Source organism: Octodon degus, unplaced genomic scaffold, assembly GCF_000260255.1.
Source record: "Octodon degus isolate 3935 unplaced genomic scaffold, OctDeg1.0 scaffold00064, whole genome shotgun sequence".
Taxonomy (NCBI): Eukaryota; Metazoa; Chordata; class Mammalia; order Rodentia; family Octodontidae; genus Octodon; species Octodon degus.
In genome coordinates this window covers 10052157-10066262 of record NW_004524640.1, presented here as the reverse complement: position 1 = coordinate 10066262, position 14106 = coordinate 10052157, and positions in this window count along the sequence as shown.

Genomic DNA, 14106 nt, shown 5'->3' with positions numbered 1-14106 from the left:
CAATCCCCGGTTCCACCAAAAAAAAAAATAGATGAGACTCTAGGGCTGGCCAAATAGCTCAGCAGATTAAAGCGCCTGCTTAGACAGACGCAGAGCAGCAGCCGGGAGTTCAATCCCCAGGCCTGCCTTGCCAGCCCTGCCCCTGGGGAGCCCTGAGACGGGAGATTAAGACCAGGCATGGTGGCACACGCTTGTAATTCCAGCTCTTGGGAGGCTGTAAATAGGAGGATCACTATGAGTCCAATCCACATAGTGAGACCCTGTAGACTCTGTGCTAAATACAGAGAGAGAGAGAGAGAGAGAGAGAGAGAGAGAGAGAGACAGAGACAGAGACAGAGAGAGACAGAGAGACAGAGACAGAGACAGAGACAGAGACAGAGAGACAGAGAGACAGAGAGACTCCAGCTCAGTTTTGTTGACCTCTGAAGTTCAAACTTCTAAATATCCACATGTATATTATTTGATAGCAAAGGCATATCAACCAGCCATGGATGGTCAGGGGGATACACTGGTGAGGTGAAACTTAGGCCAAAAAACACTTAAAATACTAAGAAATGTGCACTTCATAAGCGAAAAAAGTAATCACTATCAAGATATAAAATAGAAACATATATGTACCAAATAACATAGCATCAAAAGCTGGAAAGCAGAAATAGGAGAAATGAGGAGAAAATGAATTATATTGGGAATAGGGCACTTAATGCACTTTTCTCAGTCTGTGACAAAACAAGCAAACAAAGAGACCCTGGAACAGTCTGCCGAAAAAGAAGCTGACACGAAAGCAAAGGCAGGCCTACATGTGGGCAGGCGTGCCCAGCGCCTGCCCTGCGCTGCACCCAGAGGCCACCCAGCCTCTGCCCGTCACTGCTGACAGGCGCCCCAGGTCCACACGGGTAGAGCTGCACACACACAGGGGTACAATTCGGAACTATTTATGCCTGATTGTTACACTTGCCCGATGTTACAGTTAGGGTGAGTGAGTGTTACTTTCTTTTTTGTTTTTCTGCACTTTCTAATTTATTTTCAAGGCTATCTAACACCGCCAAGACTAGCAGCACAGGCCTGTAATCTCAGCACTCTGGGAGGCTGAGGCTGAGGCAGGAGGATCCCAAGTACAAACCCAGCCTGGGCCCCTTAGTGAATTATCGAGACCTTGTCTCAAAATAGAAAAGGGCTGGGAGGGAGCTCAGTGCTAGGCTGACTCTTCAGCACGACTCCACCTCACTCCAGCCCAGCCCAGGCCCTCGAAGTTTTCCCAGCCTTCATGCAGGTCTCCCAGCCCCAGCCCCTCCCAGCACCTTCTTCCCCCGCTTCAGCCATGGAGCTCCTCCAATGCTTTGAGTGTGCACATAAAACTAAAGTCAGGTGTGGGGGTGTGAGCCTATAATCCCAGTACTCTAATCCCAACCCCAACTGTTGACTCTGGTGCGTGGGTGTGGGGCACATGTCTGTGCTTTCAGCACTCTAGGAGGCTGAGGCAGGAGGACGGCAAGCTTAAGCAGACCCTGGGCAACTCAGTGTCTTAGTAAGACCCTGTCTCAAAAATTAAAACGTGTGGAGGGTGCTGGGTATGTTGTTCAGTGCAAAAGTCCTGGGTTCAACCTCCAATAAAGTTAAAAATATGTAAATAAGGGCTGGCCAGATAGCTGAGCAGACTAAAGTGCCTGCTTAGGCAGAGTTCAGCGACTGGGGTTCGATCCCAGTCATGCTGCCCCCAGGGCGCACTGAGATGGCCATTGAGACTGGGCATGGTGGCACACGCTCGTAATCCCAGCACTTGGGAGGTTAAAAACAGGAGGATCACTATGAGTCCAATCTGTGTAGTGAGACCCTATAGACCCTGTACTAAAATTAAATATATATATATATATATATATATATATATATATATAATGTAAATAAAAATAAAAATATTCTTAGGAGTCCCTCACCCCACATCACACCCAACATATTCAAATGTACCCATATCACATAGTAAATAGGGCTTTTTTTTTTTTTTTTTTTTCAGAACCAGGGATTGAACTCAGGCCCTTGTGCTTGCCAGGGAAGCGCTTATTCTTCTGAGACATCTCACTGTCCCCTAAATATGGCTATTTGGCGATATGTACATTTGTCAAACATTTCCTGGAGCTGGATGTGGTGGTGCATGCCTGTAATCCCAGCACTCTGGAGCTGACGCTGCAAGTTCAAGACCAGCCTGCACTATGTAAAAAGACTCAAACCAAACCAAACCAAAGTAAAAAGTTTCATGGGGTTTCACCTGAAATTTTGATCAAATTTTATCCCACCCTCCCCCCGCAGTACTAGGGGTTGAACCCAAGGCCTTTACACTGAGCAACATCCTCAACCCTCTTTAAATTTTGTGTTCTGAGACAGATTCTCACTAGCTAAGTTGTCCAGGCTGGGCTTGTGCTTGCCATCCTCCTGCCTCAGCCTCCCTGAGTCATTTTCTTTGTGTATTTTGCAGCTGGCATTTTCTTCTTTTGCTCTCAAACATCTTTGTGAGTCAGTAAGAAGCTACTTTCCTGGTTCCGAAGCTCTCCACTTGGGACTTAGATAGACGGCCCCCAGGCTGTCCCTCTCCCAGGAAGGGCTGCTGTGGGTGGTATGTATCCACCTGTCTCCTTTGGGCAACAGGACCCTCAGGGGCAGCTGAGTGCCCACTGCTCCCTGAATGCCAGGAGCGATGGATTCGTGAAGTCCCCTAGAAGCCCATCTTCCCATCTCTCGGAATCTCAAGCCACCCTTGATTTTGTGTCTGCCTACTGCCTCCCACCGTGAGTGTCGACAGATGGACAGTCGAGCCCCAGGGCACCTGTGGCCCAGGTGAGGAGACAGGCTGCAGACAGGCCCCGGGGTCAAGTACGGGATCAGAGTGCACAGGAGGGCTCCTGGGACCTGAGTCTCCAGGGCTTCCCGGGCCTCTCTTGCGATGCCCTCTGGCTGTGCTGCACTGCACCCCATGAGGCAGCGCCCCACACCCCTACCCTTCTCCCCAGCTTCCAGGCAGGACAGAGACCCCGCCTCCTACTCTACGCTCTTCCTGCAAGCAGCAGGCGACTCAGCGTCATCACCCGACCCGTGCCCTGAACATTTCCTGAGCCCTGCATGAGGCACACTATAGCGATGAATGCCAAGGCCACCAGGTCAGACGCCACCCCCAAAGCAGGAGCCCAGCGCAGAAGGGTGCCCCACGGCCACTGCACGTCCCCACAGGATTCCCAACTTGGAGGCTGTGACCTTCAAACTCCTACCACACCTCCAAAGCTAGCTGGCATCTCGGCCTGCCGTACCCCATCCTATTGGATTGGCCGCTTGGAGGGGAATACCACTTCTACCTGGCAGCCACTTGTAGCCCTTAGCACTCAGGCAGGCCCAGCCCAGAGCTTCTGGGACACTTCTAGGCCACAGGGTCAGCACAGTCACGAAGAGCCCCAGAGTCACTGTCCCATATTTGCAGAGACCTTTCTAGTTTGCAAAAGACTCCACAGCCTTTCCTGCATGGCTGCTCTCCCCGACCTGCCTAGGTGCAGGATGTCGCAGGGCTCGGAGCTCCTGGCAGCAGGGCTGGGTCAGGGCTGCCCAGTGCGGAAAGGCCAAAAGTGCCTCAGGGCCTCGGCCTCTTTTCGCCAGACCCCATCTGCACAAGAGGGCACGGTGGCCCTCCTCAAAGGTGTCCAGCTTCAAGAGCCCCAGAATCTACCACGGTGAGGAAGCCTGGCCATTTCACAGAGGAGGAAACCAAGGCCCAAAGCTGCCCGGAGCTGCAGGCCCTGCCCACTCCCCTAGGCATATCGAAGCACCACAGTCCAGCAGGACCAACAGGGTGAGTCATTAGATATGGAAAGGGTCCACTGGCCCTGCAGCTGGGGCAGAGCCCTGCCAGGGCCCTGCGATTGGCCTGGAGGGCACAGCTGCCATCTGTGACGCAGGCAGCCAAATGGTGGGCGGCTGCCTTCTTGCCCAAGGGCAGTGGAAGCTGTCAGGACTTCTGCTACTAACAATAATCAGAATAAAAATAACAGTAGCACCCAGGGTTCACCCTGGTGGCGGGCACTTTACACCTGTCTGTTCTTTGGCTCCCAGAAGAAGCCACCCGTGAGGATGCTGTGACCCATCTGTGGACAGGAGGATCCCAGGGGCTCTGCTCAGGGCTCCGGCCAGGCAGCACGGCACCCTGCTCGGGTCCCGGGAGCCCCAGCCCTCCGCTCTCCTCTGCAGCTTCAGTCCCCTCCACTCCAGTCTTGGCACCCTGCGCTGGTGCTGGCCAACGCCCTAGACCGAAAGTCAAGCACCATGCTGAGAGGCAGGTGACCCAGGTGACCTAGCTCAGTGCCACAACCGGGGCAGGCTGGTGTCCTGGGCTCTGCACAGCTGTGGCCTGAAGCTTTCCCAAATCCTGCCTTGGCCTGTGGGAGTTAAGTTGTCACAAAGGCTGCTGGTCTGCACCACAGGCTAGGCTCAAGGTGACACGGTGGGGGCCAGATTCAGCACCTGGGGAGGCTGAGCTCAACAAGAACTGGGCAACCCGGTGTCCCCACACATAGACAACTCACTCAGGGGCATTTGGATCTGGGATGAGAGTACAGCTTCGGAACCCAGCCTGTCACCCCTGCACCCCAGAGCTGTTCCCCAGGGTGAACAAGGGGGCCCTAAACAAAGATGGGGTGGACAGGTGGACCGACCTGCTTCCCCCACAGCTGGGCTCCAGGCCTCAGGGGAGGCCACATGCAGGGAGGATGCAGCTATCTGGGAACAGGGAAGACAGAGGGAGACTCGCGTCCAGGAGTGAGGGGACAGGTCCTCCAGTGTGTGGGCAGGGGCACATCTGCTGTGAAACGCAGGACCCACCTTCAAGCAGCAGCCCACACCAGCTGGACCCTCATGCAAACCCTTCCTACACCCCTGCTGCAAGTCTCTCTCTCTCTCTCTCTCTCTCTCTCTCTCTCTCTCTCTCTCTCTCATTCCTCTGGGACTGATCAGGGCTTGAACGACACCCCAGATGACTCCTTGCTATTAATTCCCACACAGAGAATGGGCCCCTTGTTCTCCTCTCCTGGAGGAATGGCAAAGCCATCCCAAGAGCTCCTGACTTAACCCTTCTCCTGGCTGCTCCACTGCCTGTCCCCGAACCCAGAACCAGTGGGCCAGCTTTGGGAGATGCTGGGCATGGACAGGGAGTCTAGAAGGACAAGGGCTCCTTCCAGCCCAGGGTCCTAGCACAAAATCTGGGCAAAGGATTAAAGACCAAGGCCCACCCCAGCCTGACCTGGAGCTGGGCGCCTGCTCCCTGCCCAAGGGTCTCAGCCAGCCCCTAGGGCCCAGAAGTCCTCTCCACTGAGCTCTGTGTCCCCAGAGCTAGGCTGTCTGTGGTCCCGAGGGGCCTCTAGAAGGGGCAGGTGGGAAGCTTAGGCCTGGCCATTCCAGCACTGAGCGGGTTAACAAGGACAGGCGGGGGACACCTGCCAGGATGCTGCCTCCGAGGATGGAGGAGGCGTTGCTACTGCCCCTCATCCCGGCTCCCACCTCCACTCCTACCACAGGCCAACTCAACCATGAGAGTGGGCAGGGTTTCGAGGGACACACAGGCTAGCACAGCACTGTGCAGGTAGGGAAACTGAGGTCCAGAGAGGGGGAGAACATGGCCCCCATCCCTCAGGAAGTCAGAGCCATGGCCCTACTTTCTGGACCCAAATAGGTCCTCCTTCCTCCTGTGCCTCAGCTTCCAGAGACCACCTCTGCTCAGCCCTGCTCTGCCCTGCCCTGCTCTCTGGGCCTGGCCATGGGACCCCAGCAAGTTATCTTGGGCTCCCACAGGAAGGCCCTCCAACATCAGCCTCCTGTCAGTATCTGTGACCTCTGCCTCTTGCCGGGATGGGGCTCAAATGCTCCAGCCCAGGACTCAGTGAGGGATGCGGCCCATGGAGCCCCTGGCCCATCTTCTACTTCTGCCTCACGCCGAGCAGACACTGGAAGTGGGGCCCAAGGGCAGCCAGGAAGAGGCCCAGAGGCTGCAGCAAGGGACCAGAAATGGGAAGATGGCCCGGAGTACTGGGCGCAGGCCTGGGGGAGCTGCCGGGTGACCTGAAGCCCAGGGAGAAGCAAGCTGAAATGAGGACTGGAGCCAGGGAGGAGGGCCCTGAAGTCAGCCCAGAGGATCACTTCAGCCAGGACTGCCTGCTCTGCAGGCCTCTGCACAAAACTGGCACTATATAACTTGTCGTCTCTCCTTGTTGCTCTCCTTTTTCCAGCATCTGCCACTCCCAGGCAGCCTCCCCCATCTGCAGGGCAGAGAAATGTATAGTAAAAGAGAGGGAAGAGGGTGATACAAGTGTGGCAGGGAACTCAGGAGGCTGAGGCAGGAGGATTGCTGCAAGTTCGAGACCAACCTAAGCTACAAAGCGAGCTCTAGGCCAGCCTGGGCTGTAAAATGAGGCTCTGGAAAAGACAAAAAATAAAAAATAAATAAAAATAGAATGTGGCAGGGAGGGAGACAGACAGGAAGCTTGCGAGCTGAGAAAGAGAGGAGCAAGGATGGACAGACATCTGAAGCCCGGGCTAGAAAAGACCTTAAACAGAAAGACTGAGAGGCAGCTAAACCAACCAAGAGCTAGGCATGGGCGAATGCCTGTAATCCAGCATTCTGGGAGGCTGAGGCAGGAAGATCACAAGCTTGAGTGCCACTTGGGAAACTTAGTGATTTCATGAAACATTGTTTCAAAAGAAATTAAAAAGGGGCCTGGGGATGTAGCACAGTGCATACTCTGGGTTCAATTCCTAGTACCAATAACAACAACAACAAACTATGGCAAATTAAGAAGCCCCCCCAGAGACCAGAGAAAGCAATGTGGACAGAAAGAAGTCAAGGCAGAGGCAGAAGAGGACACAAGGCAGAAGGGAGGTCAGGAGAAGAGGCTTCTATGCAGAGGAAGAAGGGGGAGGCAACAGCTCCAGTCAGAAAGCTCGGGGCATCCCGGATGGATGCGTGGGTCACAGCACGCTCCCCCTCGGCTGCCCACCACGATATGGCCAGTCAGCCTCTCCCTGCAGCTTACCCTTCCCCAGCCGGAACTTGGGGTCAGGGAAGCCAGCGGGCCAGGGAGGTGGGGTGTCCGCATTGACAGGGGGAGCCTCAGGCCTGGGGAACAACTTTAGGAGCTGCCTATCCCAGTATTGACCCAACCAGGAGCATCCTAATCACAGCTAAAATGACAAATCCATACCCCAACTTCCGCTCTAACCTAGGTCTTGGAATCAGCAAGATCTCCCTAAGATCTTGCTACAGGGCTGGGGTGGGGCCACACGGCAGTTAAAAAACAACAGTGGCCAGAGAGAGGCTGTACCCACCTGCAGTCACACAGCCATCTGGGCAGAGCCCAGCCTCTGGGGGCACAGGCGGGATCCCAGCCCCAGGCTCTTCCCCCATAAGGCAGGTACCCAGAGGCTGCCCTGTGCCAGGCGCACAGGAAGGGTTGGGCACGCAGTGCCCGCTCCACCTTCCTCCGTCCCTTTGGCCTCAGGGTGAGGAGGCCGGGCTCCAGGGGCTGGCCAGCCAGTTACCATCCTGAGGCCCAGGAATCAAACAGGAGGCAGGAAGGCATGCGGCCAGAATGAGATTTCTGTCGCCCTTTCCCCACCCCTGTCCCCTGAGTGCCAAGGCCTGGGGCTTGGAGCTCTCGCCAGAGATGGGGGTGGAGGGTGGGGCAGGAGAAGGAGGAGGGGCAGAAACAGAGTTTCCTGTCTCCACCCCCCCTTGTCCTGCCTCCTTGGGCTCAGGGCCCGGTCCCCTGGGGCAGTGGCATCTGAAGCTGACAGATTTGCCCTGTCCTTCCTGCCTGCTGGGGACCAGGTTGAGCGGCCCAGATCTCCCATGACCCCCTCCTTTCTCCAGGTCCTCTGGGCCTTGGCTTCTCACTAACCCTGGCCTCACCCCACCCCCCGACCTTGCATTGGGGATCACCCGTCCCACACCCACAGGGGTTCTGGACAGGCCTCACCTTTGCCTCTCAGCCTCTCCCTGTGCCTCATCCTGTCTCCTTGCCTTGGTGGCCCCTCTATCTGTCTGTGCTCATGAGGCTTCATTCATTCATTCATTCCCTCACTAGGCACCTCTCCAGCATTACTGAGCTGCCTAAGGAGGAGCCACCGAGTGCCATCCTTGCACAGAAAACAGACAGTGAATAAGCTGGCAATAAGCACATAATCATACAGTGCAAAGAGCCACGGAGGACACTCCCAGAGCACGCTGGACAGAGCCACTGACACCAAAGGGCCAAGGGAGATGACTTGTGAGCTCTGAGGAGGGGTCAGCAGGGAAGGAGACCAGCCCACCAGGGACAGGAGTGGGACACAGCCCGGAGTGAATTAGCTCATGGTTAATGAGCTCAGTCAGCCCCCACCCAGTGCCTGCGGTTTGATCACAAGTCCCGCCCTGAGCAACCGCCGAGGTGGGAGAGAAAACTGTGCGACCCTTGGGCCCCCGATGGGAAGTCTGATGGAGCTACAGAGATGTCAGAGGCTAACTCCCTCATTGGACGAATGAAGAAATGCACCCCGGGGGACAGCAGACTTCTCCGAGGTCGCAAGCAAGTGCTGGAACCTCACCTAAGTCACAAGCAGCTCTTCCCTTCGCACCTGCCAACGCCGAGTCTGTAGGACTTGAACTCTCAACTCTGAGCCTCAAAGGGAGATATTCAACTCTGTGGTTTCTTAACTCACCACCTAATTGGCAGGTAAGATGAAAATGCCAGGACATGCCAGGCATGACATCACATTCCTATAATCCCAAAACTTGGAAGGCTAAAGCAAGAGGACCCCCACGAGTTCAAGGCCAGCCTGAACCGTACAGTAGGACCTTGTCTCAAAAAAGAAAAAAGAAAAAAAAAAAAGTCAGGATGCAAGCTGGGTGTGGTACTACACACCTGTGACCCCAGTCCTCTGGGAGGCTGAAGCAGGAGGGCTGCTTGACTGGGCAGTGCAGCGACTTGCTGAGACTCTAAATCAAAGTAAAACAAAATAAAAAGGGCTGGGTGCAGCTCAGTGCAAAAGCCTTAGGCTCAGTCCTCAGGGTACGAGAAAGCAGACCCCACCTGCAGGTGGCTGGGTGCTTGTGTACCAGGCCCCAGCCTGGCAGCCTGTGGCTGTCATGCTGTGAACCATAGCTCCTTGGCATGTAAACACACCCCAGGACTGCTCTTATCTCAGTAGCGCAGCTTCCCACCCTTGCTCAGGGAGCCAGGGTCCTGGGGTAGTACCCCCCCCTTCACTCCCATAGGCACTGAACTCGGACCAGTGGCTGACAGGACAGAGGAGGCAGCAGGATTGTCCCAAGCCCTGTGCTGGGCACTTGCCCCTCCTTGTTCCTTCTCATCTTTGCGACATTCCTAGGAGGCAGGTATTGTCATCTGCATTTCACAGATGGGGAGATTGAGGCGAGGGAAGATTATGTAACTTGGCCCAATCCCACCTCCCGTAAGTGGGGCAAAGGCCGGCCTTGACCTCTGCTCTCTCTGGCTCCCTATACTCAGTCCCCTCTTCACTGTAAAGCGCGTCACCACAGAACTGAAATCTCGTCGTGAGAGGGCCCTCCTGCTCACACAAACACAGCAGTCCCTCCCAACTCCACACATCTACTTCGAGGGGAGCCACAGGTAGCCCAGGAGTGCAGCCAGATGGGTATCCCAGGCTCCTTTCACACCCAGCCTGGTCCTGGGAGACAGAGTAAAGTGACCAGAAATCTAGAGTGGGGACAAAGGAAAAGCAAAAGCCAATTGTCACCTGCAAGCTGGGCAACCTCCACAAGCTCCTGCCCCTGGGTGCCCTGCTGCTTGGCACCAAAGACCAAGGCCTCCACTGGCCACGTGTGGTCCCTAGAGCAGCTCCAGTCCTCCAGGTCCCATCAGACCCAGGCTACCCTTTCTACTCCTTGCCTTCCAGCTTGCTTCACCACCAGTCCTGCACATGTTGTCTCAAAAATGGCCAGGCATGGGGCTGGGGAGATGGCTCAGTGGAAGAAGCGCTTCCCTGGCAAGTGCAAGGGCCTGAGTTCAATCCCCGGTTCCGCCAAAAAAAAAAAAAAAAAAAGGCCAGGCACAGACAATGCCAGGGCGAATTCCCAGCACACCCGGCAGTCCTCACCACGCACAGGTGGCAGAGCCTCAGCCAGGTAGGGAGTGTCCTCCACTCACATGGTGATGTCCAGTTCCGTGACTGAATAGTCACATGATCTCGGTCACCTGCTTCCCTTTCAGTTTGGTTCAGCAGGCTGGTGACCCCGCCTTTGCTCTGCCAGCCTCTGGGGTTAATGTGGAACAGATGGAGGACATCCAATGACAGTGCTCTAAGAGGATGAGAAGCAACGACTACTGCAAAACCCACGGTCAGCTATAGCCACCCTTGGTGGGCAGCGCCCCGAAACCCTGATAACAATAGCTGCCATTTACAGGTCTGCATTATGTGCCAGCCACTATCCTAAGTGTTTACAGACGCTGTCGGGTTTAATCCTCACTCCAGCCTGGAAGGAAACACATCCAGAGACCTTAAGTCACTCTCCAAGGACACACAGCTCTAAAGAGGGGGTGCATCTGGCCTGCACTGGAGTCATTCATCTGTTCCTCCAGGCTGACACAGGGCAGGACCCAGCTCTGGGCGCACCCTCAGCAACACAAGGTCCTGCGGGGAAGAAAGGTGAGCAGGGCTGGAGGCGGAGGCAGTAGGCTGGGACTCCACACAGGCCAGCGGTAGGGTAGGGATCTGGACCTTGCAGTCCTGGCTTAGGCCAAAGCCAAGAGCAGGGGCAGTGTGGGGTATGGGCTTTGTGAGCTCTGTCTGGGGATTAGGGATGCTGAGGAATTGTGTGCAGTGCCTAAGGGATGTGCAGGCCTCCCTGAGTTGGAGCTCCTCTTCCTTGACTCTTAAGACAGGGCTGAAAGGAGTGGACAGAAGAGTGGGGCGGGCAACCATTGGTGGGAAGGCGAGGTTCTGACAGCCCAGGGGCCACGGCCCTGAGGACAAGGGCCGGATTCTACTCAGCCCTCGCCCCTGCCCAGTCCTGACACGGAGGAGTCACTCTGCAAATGTCAAACCAGCGAATGGAATCACAACCCAAGGCAGGCCACCCACATGTAAGAGACATCACATCTCAGGTGCCAAGAAGCCTCAAAGGCCTCCCTCAACAACTCTGTCCTCTCTGGCACAGGGGAAAACTCTTCCATCGAAAACTCTGCCTAAAAAAAAAAAAAGAAAAGAAAAGAAAAGAAAAAAGAAAACTCTGCCTAGTTCACTGCAGAAAGCATTACTAATGATAATTTCATAATTTATATATGCGATTCATATTGAAAACAAAGGGCAATGGCTTAACTGCAGAACTTTTTTAAATCGCAGAACTTGGAGCCAGGGATATAGCTCAGTGGCATGAGTGCCTGCCTGGCAAGTGCAAGGTCCTGAGTTTGATCCCTGGTACCACCAAAGAAAATGATAATAAATAAATAAATTGCAGAACTTAGGGGAAAAATATTGGTGGTGGGGAACGGGTGCAGGACTGGGACTGAGCTCAGAGCTACAGCCCTAGCACTGGCCCCTCTTTTTGAGACAAGACCTTAAGTTGCCCAGGCTGGCCTTAAGCTTCCAACCGTTCTGCCTCACCCACCAAGTGCTGGGATCAGAGGCACGGGCCACCATACCCAAGAAGAACTTAGAACTTTTAGCAGGCCTCCAAGCCACAGACCTCTAATGACCGCCAGCCTCTCCCAAGCATATTTGCCCATACAACTGCCCTTAAGAGACACCTGTGGCGACCTGAGAAACATCAACATCCACAGTGGCAACACTGCAGAAAAACAGGCCACGCTCTGGCCTCCTATTTTGAAATATAAGTTATAGGCGATCAAATCTTGAAATTTCTATACCTTGTTTTACAGCTAGAGACACTGAAGCCCAAAGATGGAGGAAGGTTGCCAAGGCAACCCAGGGCCTCTGTAGCCAGTGGGACTTGACCGAGCTCCAGGGCCGAGTCCTAGCCCCTCGTTCAGCAGTACTAGGTCCTGAGTTTCCATGGTGGCCTCAAAGCCGGGGCTCCTTCAAGCCAGGACCTGGTCTCCATCACCTCCTGGCTGCAACTCCTGGCCCTGTGCCGCCCCCTCCCCAGAGGGCACAGTCACAGCACAGGGACATTCAGGGCTGAGACCAGGAAGGGCTTTCCGGCAGCAGGGTTTGGATGTAGACAGGAACAAGCAGTCCCCTTCGGTGAGGGCTTCCAAGAAGAGGGCAGAGGCCAGGCTGCCTGAGGCAGCACTGGGCACCGGCCCCAGCTTCCTTGTTCCCGGAGAGGGTGGGGTGGGAGAGAAGGAAGATTCAGGTCCCAGGAACGGCCTCCAGCTGGGAGCAGAACAGGGAGGGGCAAGAGCCCCCAGTTGGGACAGGCCCTGGAACACCTCCGGCCCAGGACTCAGGCCCTCCACCTCCATGAAGCACTCCAGCCTGCCCCAGGCTCCCGTTTTTTCCTTTTTGGACAGAAACTGAACTCAGGGAGATGACCCTGGAGAGGCTAAGGCCAAGGAGGTGGCAAGGCCTGCCCTCAAGGGGCTGGGGCGGGCCATGTGGGGCAGGAGGTGAGGCGGGATGACAGACCTCCTTATGTTCCTCCTTGGGAAAGAATTCCAGCCACGGTGCCCAGGAACTGTCACTGAGCCAGGCTGCCAGCAGTGACCAGGCCCAAGCAGGCGCAGAGGACAGGCCGGCACACCCAGCAAGGGCCAAGCCCCAGCAGGCGAGAAAGAGACCACAGACCCATGCAGCTTTGCCTGCTTGGGGGTCCACAGCAGGCGGCAGAGTGACAGGGGCTGGACTCAGCAGGAAGGCCTGGGCCCAGCCCATACCCTACCATCATGACCAGATGAGCACAGATCCATCACACAACCTCTGTGCCTCAGTTTCCTTGGGAGGGTAACAACAGACCCACTGTGAGATTGTTGAAAAGACAGAGCTGGGCCAGGCCCCAGAGAGGCCATGGAAGTGGCCTCCCCACTGCTGAGGGGTGCAGCCAGGGAGGCCTACCACCCGCTGACCAGGGAGGAGGTCAGTTCACAGTGTCCTGGCCTGATGACAGAACTGACAGGCCGGGGGCTGGGGAGATAGCTCAGTAGGGTATTTGCTTGCCTGGCAAGCACAAGGGCCTGAGTTCAATACCCGGTTCCACAAAAAAAAAAAAAAAGAGCTGAGAGGCTGCTTAAGGACTCCAGAAGGCTAACCCCAAGTGACAGGCAGCTTGGTAAACACCCACAAAGGAGGACCAAAGTGCACACTCTCCACACCTCCAATACAGGCCCAACACCCTCTTTTCTTTCTTTCTTTCTTTCTTTCTTTCTTTTTTTTTTTTTTTTTTTTAGGAAAGATCTCAGGACTGGGGAGATAGTTCAGTAGAATAAGTGCTTGTCTGACAAGCACAAGAGCCTAAGTTCAATCCCCGGTTCCGCTAAAAAACAAAACAAAAACAAACCAAAAAAAAAGATCTCACTGTGTATCCAACTCCAGGCCGTCCTCCTGCCTCAGCCTCCTGAGAATCAGGATAATAGGTGTGGGCCACCGCACCTGACATTTAACAGATGCTAAGTGGGGTCCTTTGGGGGTGTGTGCTCTTTTCTCTCGCCCACTTGGAAATATAATTTCATTATCAACGTTTTACACAAAATGTAAACACCAAGTCCTGAGGACCACGGCATAATTGACCCAAGGCCACTTGGATGCTAGAGAGGGGTTTCCCAACCCTAATCACTTTCTGCTGCACCCAGATTGGGGCAGGCCGCATACAGCAGGCGCAGCTGCGTCCAGAGGTGTGCATGCTCTAAATGTGTTCAAGGGCGGCCACGCCCCCGCTACCCACTCTCTCCCAGTGGGCTGGGGCTGTGCCGTGTGGCTTCTACTTCTGCTACTCTGCGTTGACTTCCAAACCTGCCTCGCAGCCCTCATCCCCCTTTCCTGCCACACCCCCACCCTCTTTGTCGCCTGCAGAGCCCACCCCAACCATCTCCCTAGAGATTCTGGCTCTGCCACAGGGCCTTGGACAGCCCCAGGGCTTTCTGGGAGAGGGAGCGCCCTCCTGGCAGTTTC